At 47.7% G+C, this 22,490-nt stretch overlaps 1 protein-coding gene across 2 annotated transcripts in view; it reads left to right on the top strand.

The window, feature by feature from the left end:
• The first annotated feature begins 3,276 nt into the window (after nt 1-3,276).
• Nucleotides 3,277-22,490, top strand: part of KLHL29 (kelch like family member 29) — a 331,437-nt gene continuing 312,223 nt past the window's right edge. Inside the window, exons 1-2 of one of the 2 annotated variants that reach the window (XM_044926203.2) lie at nt 3,277-3,699; nt 14,617-14,683. The gene's annotated coding sequence lies outside the window, so the exon portion shown is untranslated. The remainder of the gene's footprint in view (nt 3,700-14,616; nt 14,684-22,490) is intronic. The other variant, XM_025261505.3, reaches the window with a different exon arrangement.

Here is a 22,490-nt window from a genome sequence, read left to right as displayed (position 1 = left end):
CTTAGCATACTGCAACCACAGAGCAAATGAACATTTTGTTGTGGTTATGATTGTAAACACAAACAAGGATAGAAGTCCATCTCAGCCACAGTGGGCACTCCCAGACAGTCCTGCTGTGGCTTCTTCGGGTGATGGCAGTAGCTTTTCTAGCACAAAGTCCTCATCTGACAGACTGCACAAAGGATGGTCTATGCTCTGAGCTGGGAATGCATGTTCTGGTTTATTCCAGTCTACCTCTCTGGGGACCACAAGTCCACTCCTTCACAATCCAGCCACTTGGAGCATGGGCCTGACCTCAGAGCTCAGCTTGGGGCATCTCTGTCAGGACAGGCAGGGCTGGCTTTTGAAGCTCACTCCACATAGCTCGATTGTGTGTTTCATGGAGAAATCTTTAACCGGAGCTAAAGAAGCTCTGGCATCTAACACCCAACAAATCCCATTTACCACGAACAGAGATCCATGCTAACCATGGAGCTTATCCCCAAACCACAGAGTAGGGCCCTGAATAACCCAGAACAGATCCCAGCTGCAGGCAAGATCTATGCAAAAAGACAGATCTCTTACACAACACAAACCAGATCCAGTCACCGAGACCCTGGGGAAACAGGGACAGATGACACGAACAACAGCATTCCAGCTGAAATGGGAGTTCATGTCTAGACCAGAGGGGACCCTTCCTGAGTCCAAACCAAACAGTCCCTAGCTGGATGGAGCCCCAGTGCAGGGGAAGATCTGGGCTTCAGACTCTGGAAATTCTTACTTGCATGCAGGCTCTGGGGATGAGAGAAGAGTGGGGTGAGGACAGGGGAGACAAGCCCACTGTGATTCTAATTCACACAGCTTTTCTCATTCTTCTGACAAGCTGGCACCCCCGGTGAGCTGTTATCAAGATCCAACCCTAAAGGCTTTGCAACACTCCAGCATGGGCACCCTGGGCATCACCTGGGTGGATGCAGATTCAGCAGAGCCTCTTTTCTCTGATAAGGCCCTCGGGGAAACTGGGAAAATCCTTACACCTTCACCCAGAGATGTAGCTGAAGAAGGATTCTTAGAGTGCTTATTTCCTACTTTCATTTGAAGATCACTGAAAATGATTTGTCAGACGTTATGATCGCTTCAAATGGCCAGATCTTACCTATCCCTTAGCCTGCAAACCTCAGCCACATTTCCATAATGTCTACACCTGTCCTGTGTAGCCTGGTGGATCCCACAGCTCACAGCGGGTGAACCCACATAAATCATTTCAGAGAACCGCTTCCTACCACATGAATGAACACTGACGCACCTGTGCCTTCCTTCTCCTCTTCGCTCTCAGTGCTTGAGGTGTTGAGTCCTTCTTAAAAATCCCAAGTAATCCTTTCTCCTTTCTCCTCTCTACATTACCCTTCAATCACTTTGCATGTACCATGTTAAGAACTTAGCATTCAGACCACACCTCGCATTCCCCTTCAGGTTCTTGGAGGAGCTTTCTTGCACGGGCTCCGACCTGCTCCCCCTCCAAGGCACCCCCCTGTCGCCCTCTCTTAAAAACACCCCCCTTTTCCTGGCTGATCCCCACCATCAAGGGTGGACTCCTTTACGCTGTGTCCTCTCTCCTCCCCTAGGCTTCACACACCAAAACTTCATCCGATTTTTTTTTCTTCTTCTTTTCAGGAAACGCAGTTACTCCATTCAGGAAACACCAATGGGGCCATTTCCCCAGCGTTCCCACTCCCTTTCACTGACAGTCCTCCGGCTACCCTCAGTAGATTATTATTATTTATTATTTATCAGCCGCCACACTGTACTCTGCTTCCCACAAGATATTAAAGAAGACACAATCCCTGAACTGAGTTCACAGCCGAGGAGAGCAGAGGCCTGGATTCAGACATCACAGGAGTGAGCTGAGCGAGAGAGATTTACCAATCACCCCTCCCCCGGCCCAGGCAGCGGGGTGGGGGGGCGGGGGGGGCGGGACCTGCAGAGCCCGCCCGGGGTTGGCTCCTCCCAGTTTCAGCCAAAGAACAAGCAGGCCCCCTACCTTCCACAGCCCCCTCCCCAATTTCCACCCAGGCCTCAGGCCTCTGCGGCTTCGCCCTGGGGAGTGGGGAGGCACAGGCTGTAGCCCAAGACGTTACATTCAGGCGGAGATGGGGGATGGGGGGGGGGGGGGGCGGAATACATCTCCTCCGAAATCAAAACCAAATGAAGGGTAAGGTAGAGGAGGGGAAGAGGTCAGGGAATAAAAACCAGATCTAGATCTACCAAGAAAGGGGAGACTGGTGCTGAAATTAAATGCTCTGACACATTGGTTAAGCCCGCAAAGGGGCTGCCACGGGCCTCTAGCCAAACCTCTCCTATGAAGGTGGAAGTTAGGGTCCGTGGAGACCGCACGTGGAGACAGAGAAGTGATGGAACTAAGAAAGTCGGTGTAGACAGAACGGGAGTCTGTGAAGACATGCAAGGCTGGGGTGGCCAGGGCAGGCGCTGTCGAAACAGAGAGGGGTCCTGCGGACTCAAGAGGGTCGGTGTAGACAGGAAAGTCCGTGGACACCGAGGGGAGTCGAACCTGCACGGACTAGAGAGGGTCGGTGGTCAGGATTTACGGGGCCGGCCGAAGTCCTTCAGGGACCTGCACAATTCCTGCTCCTTACCGTGGCTGGAGTGTCATAGGGAGGGCGGAAGCTGAAAGACGATTGGACTTTTCGTTCTCAAACTTTTCCGCCAGTTTCCTCAGGTGTTGAGCGCGGCCGGGGAGCTCGCGTCGGTCCCGTCCGCCAACCCGGGCCGGCAGGGCCGGGAGGCCCGGGGCGCAGGAGGCCGGGACCCAGCGCCGCGCATCTGCCGGGCGCGGCCGCCGAGCTGGGCAAGCCGGGAGCCACCGCAGGGGGCGGGCGGGGGCGGCGGATGGACGGATGGACACACCCGCGAGCACTCCGCCCCGGGCCCCGGCGAGCGGCTGCCGCGGATCCCTCGGGCCCGAGGAGCAGCGCCGGGTGCCCGGCCGGGGGCGCCCCGCCTCCCCCACCCTCCGCCCCCGCCCACTCGGGCGCCCGTGATTGGCTCCGCCCGCCCCTGGCTGCGCGCCGAAGCCCGCCTCCCTCGCAGCTAAAGCAGACGGTACCCGGAGCGGAGCGAGCCAGAAGGGAGCATGGTCCCCGCGCCGCGGCCGCGCCAGCCCCCGCCGCCGCCGCTGCCGCCGCCGCGGATCTAGCTGCAGCCCCGGCCCCGGCACCGCAGGGCCCGCCCGCAGTCCCCGCGGCCGCCGCGCCTGAGCGCAGCCCCCGCCCGGAGCCCGAGCCCCAAGCCCGGAGCCAACCCCAGCCCCGCGGCCGCCGCGGCTGCGGTGAGAGCCGGGGTGGGGGGGCGGGGGGAGCGATGCTGCCGGAGCCGCCGCCGCCGCCTCGGTGAGAGCCGCGCCGCGCCGCGCGTAGCCGCACAGGCTGACAGGCAGAAGGACTGACTTCCCTCTCTCGGGCATCCTCCCTGGGCTGCCGGGAGGCGGCGGCGGAGGAGGAGGAGAAGGAAAAGGGGGGAGAAAGCGGAGAGCAGGAACGCGAGGAGGAGGTGGACCTGGATCCGTTTCTCCCGGCCAGGACCCGAGCGGCCCCAGCCACCGCTGCCCGCCGGCGCCGTCCCCTATCCATCAGCCCTGCTGCGCCCACTCGCGACCCCAGACTCTCTGCGCGTCGGGCCGGGGCCAGAGCCGCGCGGCCGGAGGTAAGATGCAGGCTAGGGCGCCAAGGATGCGGCGCCGGGGACCCAGGGTGCTGGAGGCTGCGTGGGGCCGGGCCGGGCTTGGGAGCGGGGCCGGAGAACCCGGAACGCTGGGCTCGGCTCCCGCGGCGGCGGCGGCTGGAGCCTCCCGAGTCTGGACTCGCAAGGCTGCAGGAGCCCTTGCGCCTGCGCTGCTCCAGGGGGAAAAAAGGGGGGGAAAAAACTTCCTGCCCCCGGGTGTGGATGCCCCCGGGCTGCCCGGGGCCAATGTTGCGGTGGTAGTGGGTGCTGGAAGCGAATGTGACCACCCCCCACCCCACCCCCGCCGAAGCAGCCCCTCTCAGCTGGGCCCGAGACCTTGCGTCCCTCTCCAAAGCCACCTCCCTGGAGCGGCCCAGGGCCCGGGCCGGGCTGGGGGCCAGGAGGAGGCACCGGAGGGCAGGACTCTGGAGGCGGCTACGCGCCCGACCCTTTGGGGAGGTGCGCGCCTCTGTGCGGCGGGAAGCCAGGTTGGGGTTTCTGCCCCCTCCCGTCCTCAGATCCCGCATTTGGGGACCGGGTCTCTTCACTCAATCCCAAGTAACTTTCGAGGCAGAGGAACGTGAAAACCACGGGGAGGAAACCCGCACAGACCTTCTGTGACCCCCTCCCCTTCCCTTAGTACCTTGTGGGTGCCAACGTGTTTGGGGGCGCGGAAAGGAGAGCGTACCGGGATGGTGGGGCGGCGAGGATGTGGGGTTGGGTGGGGAGGGGTTGTTTATGTGCGGGATAGTGTGGACTGGGAGATGTGTGGTGTGGGAGTGTGGGCTTGCGCCCTGACTGCCGCGGGAGGTGCCGGCTGGCAGAGGGCTCACGTCCGGGTCTCTGTGGCCTGGAGCGGGCCGAGAGCGCTAGGGTCATCTGCGATCGCGGCGCGGGTGCGGGCTCTAGGCAGTGTGGGCCCCGGGCCCCGAGGGAGGGGAGCGCTCGCCCGGGGTCGAGAGAGCAGAGTCGAGATCCCGGATAGGTCCGAGGCAGCTCCCAGGTCCGAGGCAGCTCCCGGGCAGGTCAGGTCTGCGTCGGCCGGGGAAGGCGGGGACGTGCCGCCTTGCCTGCTTGCCTGCCTGCAGCCAACGGTGATGGGGCCAAAGCGCGAGTCTCGGATGCCTGGGTCCGCCAGCGGAGAAGCCAGTTGTGGTTCCTGGGCTCTGAAACCCAATGGCAGGCACGGGTCAGTTGGCGGGTCCCTAGGGATGCTGATGGGTGAGGAGCCGCCGCCTTTTCCATCCCTGCCGCTCTGCAAACGCTCTCCTGGCTCCCTACGGTGCTTGCGCCGCGGCTAGCCCGGGGCGAATCGTGGACGCAGGTATTTATGTAGCATTAGGGGAGACCTCAGCGCTGAAGGGACCGGACCGCTGAGGAAGCCCAGCTGCAGCTGCCCGTGAAACTTCCACTTCTTCGGCTCAGGGACAGTCAGGCTCCACTATTGCAGGCGCCAGCCTCTCACCAGCCGAGCTTCGCTGGGATTCGGACTCCTCTTGCGGTGATAAATCTGTCCTGGTTACAGCTGTATTTACCCTAATTTCAGTCGCTTTAAAGTCATCTGTCTAGTCACTTCAGAGTTCCTTTTCTTGTTGTGTGGTCTTATCTCCAACTCAGCCCTGGGACGGCAGATTTAAGGAATTATTTCGGTTTAGGATGAATGACAGCAGATTTAATTAGCCCACCTCATTCGTGATGTTTTTTAAAAATTACAATGGAAAGTGCAAAGCTACTCTTCTGGAGTGGGCATGATGAACAACTTTATCGATTGCTCCTCCCGACTCTAGGCCAAAACGTTGTTGGATAATTCACAGGTGAATACTTTAAAGGCTGGTTGGCATGCCTGTGTTTGAGTAGTCACATATTTCAGGCATTTATACAAATATGAAGCTATGTGCCACTGATGAATATAGTCTCCGTCCTGTACACTCTTCTGAGTGCACTTGATTTATCATTCTGCTATAAATCAGAGAATTACTAGCATATGTGCCCTTAAACTCTATATAAATTTAATGGCATTTAAATTGGTTTATGGGCTGATGCATTTAACCAATTTTAATAACTTTTCTACACAAGCATCTTATAAACCATATTCGTTCATGATTAAGAAAAACATTTTCTTCTGTTCAGTCTCTCCATTTGTAGCACAGTTAACGAAAATTTATAGGTCTCCAACTTTCATTTGCAAGCAACAATCCAAAGGAAATACCTAGAGTTGTACTGAAATAAAATACCCTATGGTAGCCATGGTAACAAATAGATTAAGGGTTATTGGTTTTCATCTGTGTGTGATGGGAGGGAGGAATCTAGGTTGTGTCTTTTTAATTATGCTTCTAATGAGTGGTGGTCATACTTCAAGTACTCAGTGCAGGAGATAAGCCAAACTGAGAATTCAGTTCTGTGAGAGGTTTATTGGAACAAAGACTAGTAGAGCCCTGGAGAATGACTTCTGCTAAATGCAGCTCCTCATATCCAGGAAGCAAATAGGTAAAGCCTTTTTTATTTTTCAAGTAGATAAATGAGAATTGAGTTAGTCCCTTTAAGAGTAGAAAATTTATTTTCCTTATGAGCTCTTACCAAAGGAACCTTTCAATCTGGCCCATGTTTTCTAGGAATAAACATGTTAGAAGTGTGGATGTTGGTGTGGATTGAGTGTCACAGTTGTTATCAACACCTGTCAGTCTAAGTGAGGCATATCATTAGTCTATTCAAATCTTGCTTATTTTAATATTCATGCATTTCCATGGTGATCCATTCCATTTTTGTTTACTTAGTCAACCTTATAAATCTTTGGCATCAATTCAGTTGTACCATCTTTTTTTCTTTCATTTATCAATTGATTTGGCTGCAAATCATTCCCATTTTAAAATGTTTCTTTTTTTCCCCCCCTTCTGCTAGTTCCCAAAAGTTTACACTATTGCTGATTGCATACAGATAACACCACTGAGCTAATGTAGTTTTTTGCATCTCATTTGATATGTGTGTATGCATGGGTTTTTTCTTCTTTTTTCTTCCAGCAGGCTTACCTTAAAAGCTTTCTGACTTTTTGGCCTGGAGATGTCAATCCAACCCAGCAGAATTGACTAAAGGTTTCCCTCCCTTCTTCTTTCCTTCCCTCCTTCCTTCTTTCCTTTCTACCTTTCTTCCCCTCCTATCCTATCATGGTTCAGGGATTCTTTATGTCTTCAATTATATCTGGCTCAAACAGACTTTTGGCCTTTGTATATTAAAACAAGCCCGTCGTCCTAGGATCTTGTCTCATTCAGTAGTAGCCAAAGGCAGAAGGTTCTGGAACATCAGATTATTTTTCCAAATACAGTATATGTTTACTCACAGTGTATAGTATCTCTGGGATCACGTAACATTGTAAGTTCACTGCACAGCCAGCTTTGCTTAAATGCAAGTGATGATTTTGCTCACCCGCTTTCAACTTTGCTTTCTAATGATGCAGTCCCATGCTAATCATACCCTGTATATTTCAGAAATATCAAGGCAAGCATTAGCACGCCACTGACTTATTAGGATCAGGAGAAATAATTGGAGCACTTAAGTTCAAAGTCAGATGGAGAAACGGAATTATAACCAATCTTGTGATTCTATAATCGGTCAACTAAGTGCTTACTTGCGGGGTAGGAGCAGGAATAAACACCATGCATAAGAAATCCAGCCTTTGGTTGCAGTGGGTAAGGCTAAACCAAAGCAGAAACCATGTAGGGTTTACTAGAGAATAAGAGATATGTTTGCGGGAAATTCCCTGGTGATCCAATGCTTAGAACTTGGTGCTCTGACTGCCAAGGGCCCAGGGTTTGCTCCTGGTCGGGGAATTAAATCCCACAAGCAGTGCAGCAAAAAAAAAAAAAAAAAAAAAAAATAGGAGAAAGAAAAGAAATCTCTTTGTGGACAGATAAATCACATATAGAGCCAAATGTTTAGAAACTGGGAAAATGTAGTTTGTACAGATGGTCTTTTGTTATTACTTAGGAAATCAGGATTTATCTCCTAATATGCTAAAAAAAAAAAATAGTCTTAATAATTTGGTTAAGCAGAAAAAGTGTGTCAGAATTCTTTACCTGCCTTCTAAGATCAGGATCACATTGAAAGCAAACTGATTCTTTTTACAACAGCTACCAGCTTACTTTCCTGAAGTCCTAGGTCAGAAAGGAAATCACTTGAAAATAGGGAAATTGAAACTGCAGAAAAAGATGAGGTATGTTGATCATTGGAAGGAGCAATACAATTAATTATTTGTGAAATGAACTTTACAGCTTGGGGCATCTCCACCTTTAGGAAGGGAAAGGAAAGATTTCTCATTTGCCACCAGAGAGGATATTTGCATGAAATTCACATGGTTCAGACTCTGGACTCTGTAGCAGTTGATGATTCAGAAGCTAGAACAGGAATGGCAGAGCGTTGTATATGGAATCAGGTTTGGGCCAAGAGGTCAGCTCCCTAAACATTTAAAGGCTGCCGTTGGCCCCACTGGCATCAATTTTTATAATTCTTTTCTAGAGTTTTGACATATTAAAATCACTGACTCTTTTAACAATACGTTAATATATGTGTGTGTATGTAGGCTTTTCTGGTGGCTCAGCGGTAAAGAACCTGCCTGCAATGCAAGAGATGTGGGTTCAGTCCCTGGGTCCGGAAGATCCCCTGGAGACGGGAATGGTAACCTACTCCAGTATTCTTGCCTGGGAAATTCCATGGACAGAGGAGCCTGGTGGACTATGGCAGCGGAAGTCAGACATGACTTAGCAACTAAACAACAACAACAATAATGTTTGTGTGTATATATATGTAATATATATATATAAATATATACACATACATATATACAAATATATATTGTATAAAATGTGTATATACACACACATATACAAATAAATATTCTACTACTTTACTTTTTAAAATAGTGGTAAAAGGAAACACATAACATAAACTGTATCATCTTTACCATTTTTAAGTGTACAACTCAATAGTGTTAATATTTTTGTGCAATGGATATCCAGAACTTTTTCATCATGCAAAACTGACCCTCTATACCCATGAAGCATCAACTGCCCACTCTCCCTCCCCTACTTTCTGTTCCTATACATTTGACTACTTTGATGGCTCATATAAGGAGAAATCCTACAGTGCGTGTCTGTGAACATGGGTGGGCATACATCTCTTCACGATCCATCTTTCAATCCTTTGGCATATATACCCAGACAAGGGAGTGGTGGATTCTTCTACTTTTTCACAGACGTGTGACATTGATCCTCTGTTGAAGAGAGATGGTAAAAATGCAGTCCACAGAAGACAGTCAGAGGAAGAATGCAGTAGATTTGTTCTTCCCTTTCTGTGTGTACATTTCCTCACAAGTCTCTCCAATCTCTTTTCTGTTTTGCTTTTAGGGTTTGTGTGAGTTACAGCGATATGGCATAGTGGCTAAAGGAATGGGCTTAGTGTCAGAGTTGAAGTCTAGTGCCTGGTGCCTACTAGCTGTGTGACCTTGGAAAGATCCTTAATCTCAGTAAACCTCCGTTTTCTTTTATGAAACTGGAGGGAATCATCGTGGCCAAGATAACTGCTAAAACCTGCCTCACAGTGTCTAACCTCAAGAAGTACTCTAGAAAGGAGAGCTTCGGTGACAGAGGCAGTCATGATGGAGAAGGCAGCAGCAACCCCTGGAGCTCTCAGAAACCATAGACAGCTCTCCTGTTAAATTTGATCATAAACATTTTCATAATATGCCAGGGTATATATAAATATATTATATTCTGTGAGTCTCACTACCAGAACTTATTCTGAAAAAAGATTTGCATCACAATTACAATTGTTAAAAATATCCTTGAGTGGATTTGATATGTGAACTTTTAATTCCATTTTTAGTATCATAATTTTAGAGTTGATGTGGATTTTAGAGGTCAACTAATCTGCCTATTATTCAATCATCAAACCTGTATCAAGCCCCAATAATATAATAATAACAGCTTCCAGTTATGGCTGCCCACTGTATTTTAGTACTTTACATACATTACCTCTAATCCTCATATCAATGCTGCAAGATACGGATTATCCACACTTTTACAAGTGAAGACGAGGCTCAGAAAGGTAATCAACTGGCCCAAGGCCATGAATCTAGCTACACTGTACATCCAAGTTTGAGCCTAGATCTATCAACTACCAATCTGTCTTGTCTTTTCTTTTCAAGCTGTGTGTGTGTGTGCGTTTGAGACTCCAGACTGTGTCTCGATGCATTCACACCACTGTGTGCATGCTGAGTTGCTTCAGTCGTGTCCAGCTCTTTGTGACCCTATGGACTCGAGCCTGCCAAGCTCCTCTGCCATGGGATTCTCCAGGCAAGAATACTGCAGTGGGTTGCCATTTCTTCTTCCAGGAGATCTTCCCTATCCAGGGATCAAACTCACATCTCTTATGTCTCTTGCATTGGCTGGTGGGTCCTTTATCATTAGTGCCACCTGGGAAGCTCGTTTGCACCACAGCACACTGCCTATTATGTACCAGGTACCACGTTGTCTGTGCCAATTAGCATTTTAAATGAAATAATTCTACTAGAGGGATTGTGAGCTTTAATAAGAATATTGACCAGGTCCAACATTCACAGTACTTTGGGATTTGCCTACCTGCTTTCATTTACTTACTCCTGGAATGCTGAGAAAAACTTTTAGATGCTTTTGAATGGCATCTGTTTCCATGCTGATCCAGTGTAATAAACAGCAAATTGAGGAGCAGAAACAATGTAGAAAGGATTAAGGATACATTTAGGACCAGCAAAGATTGATCTGGGCATGTTTGTTTTGAGTCCCAGTACCGAATACAGTGCCTGGCACAGAACTTGATAGAAAAACGATTTGCCTGGATCAGTTTATGCCCAGAGAAGGTGTCAGGTAATAGACATCAAAGGCTGCTTTTTGGATTACCTTTTACTCAGTTGCTGTGTCGCTGTATCTCCACAGTTTTACATTGTGTGGAATTTTAGATGCTATATTTGGGCATCTATCTATTAAATATGTTTGTTGATGAATTATAACTGATCTAAATGGAATCTTTAAGGATTTATGACTTGAGACTTTGAAGACTAATTTTCTTGGAGCTTCTTCTTTCCAGTGCTAACTTGAATTTTTTTGGCACTTGTGAGAATCGATGCAGAGTCCGTCCTAGTCCATCCTTCATGATACACTTACTTGTGAGGTGTTGTCCCCACTGAGATTTTTAATTTGTGGCATTTCATAAATGTGTTGTTTTAAGGAAAAACAAAATGCCTCACAATCATAGAGACCACTGTAAAAGGGCAATAACACTGTATTTTCCAACTTTTTCTGGCCTATTTTAATTCTTTATTTTAGTGGGGACGGGGTGAAGGATTTTTTGTGTGTGTTTGTTTGTTTTGGAGATGGATAAGAGGATATGAATACAACCTGGGGCATATACCACAAAAAATGTGTTTTCTCCCTGTTTGAACACTTCTAACCCTCACCCAGCCAAGGAATGACTTCTCCAGTTTTAGATTCACTGTGAGAAGGCATGGCTACCATGCCTCTGATCAAACCTGTAACTGAGGAATCAGGCAGGAAATGATGCTGGATGAGGAAGAGGCAGCAGGTGTTCTGGGGTGGCTGGGTACCAGCCTGGCCAGCTCCACCACCTCTCCCTGCCTCACTCCTGGGCTTGTTTCTACCCTCAAGGAAAAATCAGGCAGGAGGCTTTCTTTTTCTTCAGGCATCCCTGCAAAGCTCTTCGAAGCAGGGTCAGAAATGGGGACGATGAGGCAAGAGCAAACAGAAGGGCTCTCTCTTGTCTTGTGAAAAGCAAAAACTAGTCAAAGGCTTAGACCAAACAGTTGCCAGATCATCCGTGTTTTCCTTTTGGATATTTATAAACATTTTGAGAAGTGGTGGGGAAAGGTGAAACATGAATTTTAAAACAAAACAAAAACTTACCTTTCTCTTTTATCTCCTCTTTTCATATTTCCAGCTTTAAGCATATGCTTTTGGATCAAAACTGCAGCTGAACTTAGCTTCCTAAGGAATTTTAATGATACATTCATTTTTCTGAAGGTTCTAAATGAGCATAGACTCGGTCTATTTACTGAGCAGGGATGATGGAGAGAACCATGCCTTTCACACGGCATCTCATTTGTTGCTCACCTTGTGATGTAGGTAGCATTATTCCCATTCTGCAGATTAGTTCTGGAGAGACAAAGCATTTGCCTAATGGGTGCGAACATGGGTGGCTGGATAGGTTACAGCGATGCACAAGCCTAGCCTCCAGGTGACTGCCAACCTCTGAAGAAGGGAGAGAGCCTGTGTTCCCTTTCATACAGAATATAAACTGATTATTAAAATAACAGAATATACACACTTAGCCACATTACTCACATTATTATACCACAGTTGACATAATAAAGTGAGGTCCAGCTAATTTTATTTTAAGGCTTGAAATAAACTTGGAAGTGAGACCCATTAGTATGATTTCAGATTCCTTCACACTTAACCTCACTGCCATCATCATTTGTAAAACTCAACAAGTGTTTGATTCTGAGTTTATCTTGAAGGCTTAGGTCTAACTGACTACTTTTCTATGTGGTCAAAGGCTTCTTAGGGTGCCCCTGACTTACATGGATAAGAATCAATTATGTGAGGTTTCAATGGCTTCCCGTTTACAGTGCTCAGAACAATATCAAGCATATTATAACTGTAGTCCATGTGAACATGTGGGTTGGTTTCTACTCCAGATCGTGTGAACAAGTGGCTCTTTCTGGATTCACTTGGGAATCACGACCTCCTTTTGGCTTTGGACTTGGCACATGTTGGCTTCTCACTGTTTGGATGCCCTGAGACATGACCCTAACCATGAGTTCCCAGTCTAACCCAAAAGCCTGTGGCATGTGGAGAGCAGGTGGAGACAGTGAGGGGACAGTCCAGCATTTCTTTCAGAAGAGATAAATTCTGAAGGACCACAGGGGAAGAACCTGATCATGAAGGCTGCTGCAGGCATCCACAACACAATTCCACGCAGCCACTTAGATAGGTTGCCTCTGCCACTGTCCAGGCTGTCCAGGCCAGTAGAAAATGATGCTCCAGGCCTGGTCCCCTGATCGGTGCTAGGTCACAGATTGGTTACCAGTCTGAGACAAGATAAAATGGGAAGAAGCATTTAGAAACTTCTGTCACACTTGGCAGTCCCTTGACAACGTAGCCTTCGGCTTCTCTCCCTGAAGGTGTGGACCAGTCTGGGGCCACGTCAGACTCCCTCGGGTGTTGCCAAGAGAGCAGTGTGTGGTGAGAGCTGTGGGTAAGCATTGCATGCTAAGACTGCCTTTCAGTTCTTAACAGATTGGCGATACAAATAAAACCCAAAATTCTGGGGTCTTTCACCACAGATAGGGGTAGAGGGCAACACGAGAGCCTAGATGTAGTTGTCCTGCCAACCCACAGGCAGTGATTTTTTTCTAAAGCTCCCTTCTAGAATCCCTCATCAGTGAGGCCAGCCTTGCCTCCTTTGGAACAACAGGCAGGCTGAATTGTGGCCGGTCTGATGGTGCTCACCGTAGCAGGGACAGCTGCCTGGTCTGCTCTGTCCTGTCCAGGAAACGATTGCCATGTCGGGGGGTGCTGTGACGAGGGGCTCCTCCTCTGTGTTTGTGTGCATCTCCAATTAGCTCCCTGATGCTAAGTGAGAGCTTGAGGGTCTTAGCACAAGAAATATGAGGCCCTTTTGTTGCAGTTCTGCACTATTCTGACTTCATAAGCCATGCATAGGTGATTTTGCCATGGAATTCACTGATTTGGTTGCGGTAGGCTATTTTGCCATTGAGCTCACTTGTTTGGTTGATCTGAAGCAGTATAAGATGACCATGCTGTGATTCTGGCTCTCCAAACCAAGCGGTCAGAGCCACGGCATCTGGGAAGTGTAAGTGTTGCATTTTGGAAGCCGTGTCAGTGAGACCCGGAGGCTGCAGGCAGCCTGTGTGTCTGGCTGATCTTGCTAGCGAAGAGCCTGCTGTACGCAGAGCACTGTAATCTATTCGGTTCATGCTGCTCCAGCCAGCTTTAATCATCAAAACTTAAATAATATTCAAACTGTGAAAGGAACTTTTTTCTTGCTGAAACCTGGGTGTGCCAAGTAGAAGCTCCAAAGCTTCTCAACTTACCGATCTATGGCCACACATTGCAGGAAAAGAAAAAAAAAAAAAGAGCACCAGGGTGGCTTCATGCACTGTGGGAAAAAAATGCCTTTCTCCACAATTAAATGGTACTGGGATCTGACATTTCCTCCTTTACCCCTGAGGAGGAAAAAAATGATTTTTATGGAAACTGTGGTTTATGGAAGTCCCTTTTTCCCTCTCCACAAAGTCACCACCTCTCTCTTTCACTGGCCCCATGTCTCTATGAGGGTCTGCTCTGGGACCCCTGGGGCAGAAGTCAGGCCGTGCAGAAGCCCACGGGGTTTTCAGGAAGGAAGGGACGTGGGTGGTGTGACATTCTGGAAGACACCAGTGACTGGGACGTGAGGGAAGGTCACCGGCAGCAGTGGAGAGACTAGTAAGAAAGCAGCTGGCGCTACTGCCTTGCTGAGATAAAGCCACACGAACCGAGCCATCCTCTGGTGGCAAGGGTTTCGGCCCTGGGTTTCCAGATGGGCTGTGGTGACAGCCCTTGCCTCTCCCCTGAGCTCTCCCTCACATCCCCAAGCGAAAGGGCATTCCAGAGCCACCGCCCTGCTCAGGCTCCTACCTCAGAATTTAAAACTTCTCTCCCAGATTCTGCAGAAACCACAGAAAGCCCTCTTTGTTGGGGAAGGCTCCTGGGGAGGCTGCGGGGGAGGGGTGGGCGCCCACTGGACTGTGAAATCTGATTGGAGAGCTGTAGCTGCCCGCTGTTTTTATTCTAGGTAAGCCTCCCTGGACGTCTGATCTTCAGAAGCATTTTTTGATATCTGGAAGAGACACCTAGGCCAGGTATGGTCTCCTTGGTCCTAGGGAAAGGGTCCTAGGAAAAGCAGTTCGCCTGTCTGACCCTTGGCTCCTGTGCTGTGTTACCTAGGAGCCACTGAGGACAGGGACAGGGACATGAGATTGACCTCTAGGGACTGAGCATGTGACAGTGGGGAGGACGAGACTGGATTCTCAGTCCTGCGTGCATGTGTGCTAAGTCGCTTCAGTCGTGTCCGAATCTTTGAGACCCCATGGACTGTAGCCTGCCAGGCTCCTCTGTCCATGGGATTCTCCAGGCGAGAATATTGGAGTGAGTTGCCATGCCCTCCTCACTCAGTCCTGCACATAGTTACAAATAAAACTTACTTACTTTCAACTCAACAACAAGCGAACAGCTTGATTTTAAAAATGGGCAAAGGACTTGAACAGACATTTCTCCAAAGAAGATATACCAATAGCCAACCAGCCCATGAAAAGATGCTCAGTATCACTATTCATTAGGAAAATGCAGATCAAAACCATGATGAGATACCGTCTCATACCCATTAAGATAACTATAATTCTTTAAAAAATAGAAAATAAAAAGTATTGGTGAGGATGTGGAGAAATCAGAACCCTTATGGTTTTTGGTGGTGGCAATATAATGGTGTAACCACCAAGGAAAACAGAATAGAGGTTCCTCAAAAAATTAAACATAAAGTTATCATACAATTCTGTAATTCTGCTTCTGGGTAAATACCCAAAAGAAGTGAAAGCAAGGACTCAGATATTTGTACACCCACACTCATAGCAGCATTATTCACAGTAGCCAAAAGGCAGAAGTAACCTGAGTATTCATCAGTGGATGAATGGATAAATAAAATGTGTTATACAGTGGAGTATTAATCAGCCTTAAAAAGGAAGAAAAGTCTGACACTTGCTGTGACATGGTTGAACCTTGAAGGCATTATGCCAAGTGAAATAAGCCAGTCATAAAAATATTGTTTGAGGATGAGATGGTTAAATAGCATCTCATGGACATAAACTCTCATGGACTCAATGGACATAAACTTGAGCAAACTCCAAGTGATGGTGGAGAATAGGGAAAGCCTGGCGTGCTGCAGTCCATGGGGTCGCAAGGAGTCAGACACAGCTTAGTGACTTAACAGCAAATTGTATGATTCTACATATATGAGGTACTTAGTAATCAGATTTATAAAGACAGGACAGAGAATGGTGGTTGCCAGAGGCTGGGGGAGAGGGGAATGAGGAGCTGTTGTTTGGTGGGCACAGTTTTAGTTTGGGAAGATAACAAAGTTCTGGAAATGGATGGTGATAATATTTGGACAATACCCACTCCAGTACTCTTGCCTGGAAAATCCCATGGATCAAGGGGCCTGGTGGGCTGCAGTCCATGGGGTCACTAGGAGTCAGACATGACTGAGCAACTTCACTTTCACTTTTCACTTTCATGCATTGGAGAAGGAAATGGCAACCCACTCCAGTATTCTTGCCTGGAGAATCCCAGGGACGGGGGAGCCTGGTGGGCTGCCGCCTATGGGGTAGCACAGAGTCGGACACGACTGAAGCGACTTAGCAGCAGTAGCAGCAGCAGTGTGACTGTATTTAATGCTGCCGAACTGTACACCTTACTGGTTAAAATGGTAAATTTTATGTTATATGTTTTTACCACAATAAAAAGAAGAGATTCTAAACTGGCTCTCCTAATAAATTCTTTAAATCATTTGCTTAGAGGCAAAAAGTCACTCACTTTAACAGTTCAACAATTTGTATACCTTAGCCCTTGCTGGGCATTGTATGTATTATTATATATGTATGTGTTTTATTTGAGGTGTAACAGTTGAGGCAGCACAATAAAATCCACAGACCATACATGTTCAGTTCACTGAGTGTTGATAACTGTATATACCTCTGGAGCCACCATCCAAAGGAAAATGTAAAACATTTCATCACCCCAAAAAGTTCCCGTGTGCCTCCTCTAAGCAAGCCCCCTTGTCCTGACCATTTTCTGATGTCAGTCACCAGACATGAGTTCTGACTGCTGTGTGACTCCGTGTGAATGGAAGCATGTAGTATATACCCTGGTACCCACTGGTTTCACTCAACCCACCCCAGGTACCATTTATCCATGTTGACATTCACCCAAGTAGTTCTTTCTTTATTGCTCAATAAGGTTCCATGTCATGTACCAGAGTTGGTGTGTCCACTCTCCTGTGGACGGACATTGAGTGTTGCAGTGTCTGGGGACAGCTGGCAGTGAGGATGTTAGCTGGCCAACTGGGAGTATCCCCACGAGTTGGGGTTGTCACACAAGCTCTCCATGCAAGGGGTTTTCTGCAGGACTGGCAGCTTCCCCAGAGTTGAACCATCTCCAGGTCGTGGCGTTTGGGTGATTTACACTGAAAGCGTGGCACTCGGTAGACCAGATGCTCCTGTGGCTGCTGGACAAATTTCTCCCTTAAAGGCACATCATGCAGGAAGTTGAGTATCAGGAGACTGTGTGGTGACTCTACTGTGAAGACAGGAGGTTGGCAGATGGCCTTAAAGGTCAGTGTCTCTGAGCCATGATTGTACCTTCCTAGCCCAAGCAGCCACCTGTAGAACTGACCGGATGCCAGGGGTAGGGACAGAGAATAGGGCTGGGCTGATCGGTCCCAGCTCGGCCCCTTCCTCTCTGGTTTGCAGCCTTAGGGCTAGTTGACATGTTTTTTCTGCCACAGTACGAAGGCCTTTAGTCTGAGAATTCTGTCCTTAGGGTGACCTTGCCCTCTCTGCTGTGACCCATTCTCAAGTGAGTGTGCAGTCTGACTCTGAGATCAGTGCCATCCCCTGCATCCACATTTCTGGGCAGCATCTCGGCTCCTGACGTAGTAGTGAGACCTTGTGCTCGAGAGCTGTGGCCTTCACTTCCATATGGGTCTGAGCTCAGCGTCTTAGCAGGGCCACCTAGGAATGATGAAATCTTGGGCAGGTTACTTCATCTCTTGGAACAGAGCCACCTAGTATAATAACACTAATAATAGCTTTGCTGCTCTACGTACCGCCTCTAACAGGCCTGTAAGTGGGGGGCAGGGTCATTCCTGCCTTGCAGGAATTCAGACAAAGTTCATCTGTGTGAAAGCTGAGTTCATCTGTCTCCCCTATGTCCACATTCCTGGGCAGTGCCTCATTGCATGATGTAGACGATGCAAGGATGGTGTGAGGGTGGCAGCCGGGGCTCTCACCTCCAGGAAAGAACTGTTGGAACACAGGGCTGATAAGGATGAGCATGGTCACTGGGAAGCACCACCCCACTCCCCTACCCCTCCACCCCCAAGCAGGCAGCTGGAGGACCTCCCAGGGCAGGTGTGCTGATGACGGTCACCCTCCCTCTGTCCAAGTGCCTCCCTCTGAACACCCAGGACCCCCATCCCCAATCTACCAGCTTACAAGCCCAATTCAGCTAATGCATCTACTCTGCCCTGTGAGGAGTAACCCTAGATGGCCAGCTTAGGTCTGCACTGTGATTTCTAAAGGATGCATTGCTCTGAATTCACCTCTGAGAGATGCTGGCACAGCTGTGGGGTGCTTGGACCCTGTGACGCTGTGGTCAGCTCCCTGGCCAGAACCCACAGGGCTCATGCTCCCGGGACAAGGGAATGGGGCCTGGAGCCTATCTCAGCAAGTCAAGGCCTGATGAGTCATGCCCACCTACCCATGGGTGCAGGGAGCTGGGTCCCCCACGTGGCTGGGGAGTAAGAAGATGAGTTGGGGACAGAGGGACTGTCAGCTGGCTTCAAGGAGCCACTCTGCCAGCCTGAGGCTGCCCTTGGCTTCCCACTCCCCTCTTCCATCTCTGGAAGGTTTGCCCATCTCTGCCCAGTTCAGATCCTTCCTGTCCTTCACGGCTTCCTCTAGGAGGAGCCTATGGCCCAGGTTCTCCATGTAACCCCCTCTTAAGGGTCTCCAGCTGACTGACTGCTCCTGGGGCATTGAGCACCTCCCCTTCTGTTTATATCCCTCTGTTGATTTTCCTCTAAGAGTGTAGGGCAGTGCTGGACACATGTCACAGTTTGATCGAGTGAGGCCCAGAGGAGTGCCATCTAAGACATGCCAGTGAGAGGCAGAGCTGGGACTGGAGCACCAAATCCTAGAGCATGGAAACAGCATCACGAGTGTGGGACAAGGGGTGGGAGCCTCGGGTCTGGGCGGGGATCCCCTCCTGTGAATCCCGTGCTGCTTCAAGCCATGCTGGGTGACAGAGTGCAAACCCCGGGGAATTTTCTCTTTTGGTTTTTGTCGCAAGCAAGCAGAAATGACTTCCTAAAACGTGTGACTAGATAAGGGATCCCTTCTCCGGGATGTGAAATGACTGTGCATTCAAATCTGAGCCACAAAAGATGATCTTCACTCCCGTTTTTTTGCACACCACCCACAGACCTTCCCAGGATGCTAACCCACATGTTCATCTTGAGGCCTCGGGCCCTGGGGTCACTGGTGAAAGCCCAGTGTTTCCTGGCTGTTGCCATGCACCCCCACCCCACCTTCCTTCTTCTCCCCCGACCCGGGTTTGTGTCTCCCCTCTGCCCAACAATGAACCCAGACAACCTGGTTTGTCTCAGGGACTGTCTGTCTTCACAGTACGTGTTTGAGTGCTGGGGTAGGGTTGGCAAAGAGATGGCATGAAAAACATTCCTTGTGTTCAGATCAGGAGACAAGGGGAAATACAGAACACTTCTTTGGGCTTTGAGAACAAAATTCTTTAAGCGACTAATCGTGAGTTTGTTTAGCGTGAAAATCCTTTTTTAAAAGGAAACTTTGTTAATGAAAAGAAACCAAGGACATATTATATATATATACTATGATGTCAAGTATGTTAAAAAAAAGGAAGAACGTAGAACAAATGACTGAAAATGTGCCATAATGTTAACAGTAGTCATCTTTCTGCTTTTAAAATTCTACTTAAAATTTTTCCAGCTTAAAAATAGATTTTTTAAAAACCTGTCAGCATATTTATCATAAAATAAAAGCTTATTTAACAGGGGAAAGAAATTTAACTATACAAATAAGGTTAATTTTTGCCACCTGCCACCGTGAGCAATGCGTTTGTGTACATGCCCACACAAATAGCAATGAAAACAGGAAAAGGACAGGCCGCAATGTGGAGGAGATTTTTAAACAACCGGTTTTTTTAAAGGGAGGAAGGACCAAAATAATTTCATGTAATTCCATATGTAATAATTTTCACAGTGAATCTCAGACTCATCTTAAATGAACAATTCTCTCAAGGTTCTATTCCATCTTGGGGCTCCAGCAGGACCCAGGATTGGGGGGGGTCTCTCTTCTCAGAGATAGCTAAGCTAAAGCAGATGCTAAACCCAAAAAGCCTGTCTTGTTGCCTGCAAGCCGAGTGCCAGCCTTCTCAAATAACTGTGCCCCCAAGTGGTCACTTGTACCTGTAAATTACATCCAGCAAAAGGGTTGCAATTAACCAGATCCTGGACCACAGGATTTATAATTTAATAATAACGGTGATGTCAGTAACACAGGACAAAAAGGAGTGAAAAAGGAAGAAGAAACCCAGAAAGAGAGAGAGAGAGAGTGTGTGTGTGTAGAGTAAAAGACAGGGAATGATTTTCTGAATGTTTATCCACCCCACATCCTTCCAGAAAGAGGTGTGTGGGGGCATGAGTGTGTATGTGAGCATGTGTGTGTGTCCACTAGCAGAGGAGGCTGCCCAGAGGGGTGAGGGCGGCTGTGGGTGGAACCCTCCAAGAATTCAGGAGACTGCCCGCTTCTCAGGATGCTCCTCTAGGCCTTTGACGGCCTGCTTCTCTGCAGCAGTGGTTCCCTGATCGTCTCCTTGGCAGTCTGCCAGAGGCTCTAAGTGTACTGAGAATTGTGTTTTAATAGAAGGCTTTACCTCTGATACAGATTTAAAATGAGGAAGAAACTTTCTGTTCCTCAGCCAGAGCGAAATGCATTTTGCTGCTCGTGAAATGCTGGTGATTACAAGCTCATCTTACATAATTTTATTATTTTCAATTGCTGCCTGTCAATCTCAGGTGATGGTTTCCTGGGAGCAGAAAGGAGGCAGATTCTGGGCGATGATAAAAAAAAAAAAAAAGCCACCCCGTCATTAGCAGATCGTACAGAAGTTTAGAAAGGAAAATAATTATCTTTGTGATGATGCTGTTCAAGATAATCAGAACCTGCATTGCTAAGTTAGACATGCAGAAGTGAGTCGAGTACTGTTTAATGGCCTTTTAGAAAATGCATTTTCACTTTAACAAAGGGTTGATATTTGGAATTTTTTTAAAAAATCTTTAAGTCTGATGAAGGAGTTCTCTTCAACAATCACATTTTCAGAGACTATCGAGGTGGTCCACTGTCACGCCCACAAGAGGGCATTTTCTCATCAACTACAGTAAAAAAAAAATGATTTGTTTTTGAAGAGAAGCTGAGAGGCACTGGGGAAGGAAAGTGTTAATCAGAAACTGGGGATGGAGAGCTGCTTGCAATTGAGTTGTATGTATGTTTCCACTAAATACGGCCTGCCAGTGCTACCGGCCAGGAATCCTGCTCAGTGTGTTTACTCTGATTTTAATGTCTTATTCCCAGAATGACTGGGCACCAGAGGAAACCTTTATAAGAGGTTTCTCCGGATACAAGATAACCACATGCTAGTATATAGCTAGTATGTAGCTAGAACTAATTCCAGAACTGGTATTTTACCCATCAATAACTCTAATACTAAATTTGATTTTCTAATATTTTTAAAACTCTGACCAAAGTCCTCCTCCACCCTTTCCTGCTCCAAGGTTTGTTTTTTGAAGAGATATTTGTTTAAAAGATATTTATTGAGCGCCTACTACGTGCATCAACAAATGAACCAGGCCAAGACCTTGTCTTCATGAGACATGCATTCTCCATAGTGGGACAGCATTAAAAAAAATGCAAATGAATACTGGAATATAATCTAGATAATTATAAATGATATGAGGGAAAATAATTGGGAAAAGGAAAGCTATGTGAGATTGGGTAGTTAGGAATCCTTCTCTAAAGGGCAACAAATAATATTCTAGTTCTGCTCAATGGATGCCAGCACTGTTTAGATTACAAATGTAATAAAAATAAACTCCCTTCTTCAAAAAAGTTAGTTGCAATGTTTAGTATCTTATGGACTGTGAAATGTGATGAAAATAGGGGAAGCAACATGAAGTTGCCAGTTATGAGATTGTTAAACAAGTTTTTACAATTACCATCTACTCTTCACCCCATCTTTTCAAAAAAATGATGAATGTTTTACCACTGAAGAGTAGGAAGGATATAAGCCCAGAAGACGGGAGAGTTGAATAAACTTAGTGTTTTAGAAAATTCACTCTTGAGTTTTCTCATTTTCTGTGGACTGTGAGGACTTCATCATAGACTAGTCCTGCTCATGGTAATTGTCTCCCCTGTCCCAGACCGGCCCAGGCCACAGAAGGTACAGTCATGGCAGCTCTGTTGGCACCAGTGAACACGCGATGGCTTCCCACCCAGGGATTCTAGAATACTTGATAGGGAATTAAGCTCAAGACCTACAATGTCCCAAGAGACCCATGTGGTAATTTCTAAAGCCAGGAGTCAGAGATCTACTTGGAAGACATGTTTTAAAAGGTCAGAGCAGAATGGACTGGGCAAATCAAGGAGGACTTCATGGGGGAGGTGAGCCTTCAACTTGGCCTTAGTGGGTAGATCGGTATGAGGAAGGGAGCCATAATGGGTGGTGTGTTCTTTTTTTGTTGTTGTTCAGTTAATATGGAACATTTTTGGTAATAAAAGCAACACCCATTATGTAATATTTTCAGGT

Source organism: Bubalus bubalis, chromosome 12 (genome assembly GCF_019923935.1).
Source record: "Bubalus bubalis isolate 160015118507 breed Murrah chromosome 12, NDDB_SH_1, whole genome shotgun sequence".
NCBI classification, from domain to species: domain Eukaryota; kingdom Metazoa; phylum Chordata; class Mammalia; order Artiodactyla; family Bovidae; genus Bubalus; species Bubalus bubalis.
The sequence above is the reverse complement of the archived record's forward strand: the minus strand, read 5'-3'. Positions and strand labels throughout refer to the sequence as shown.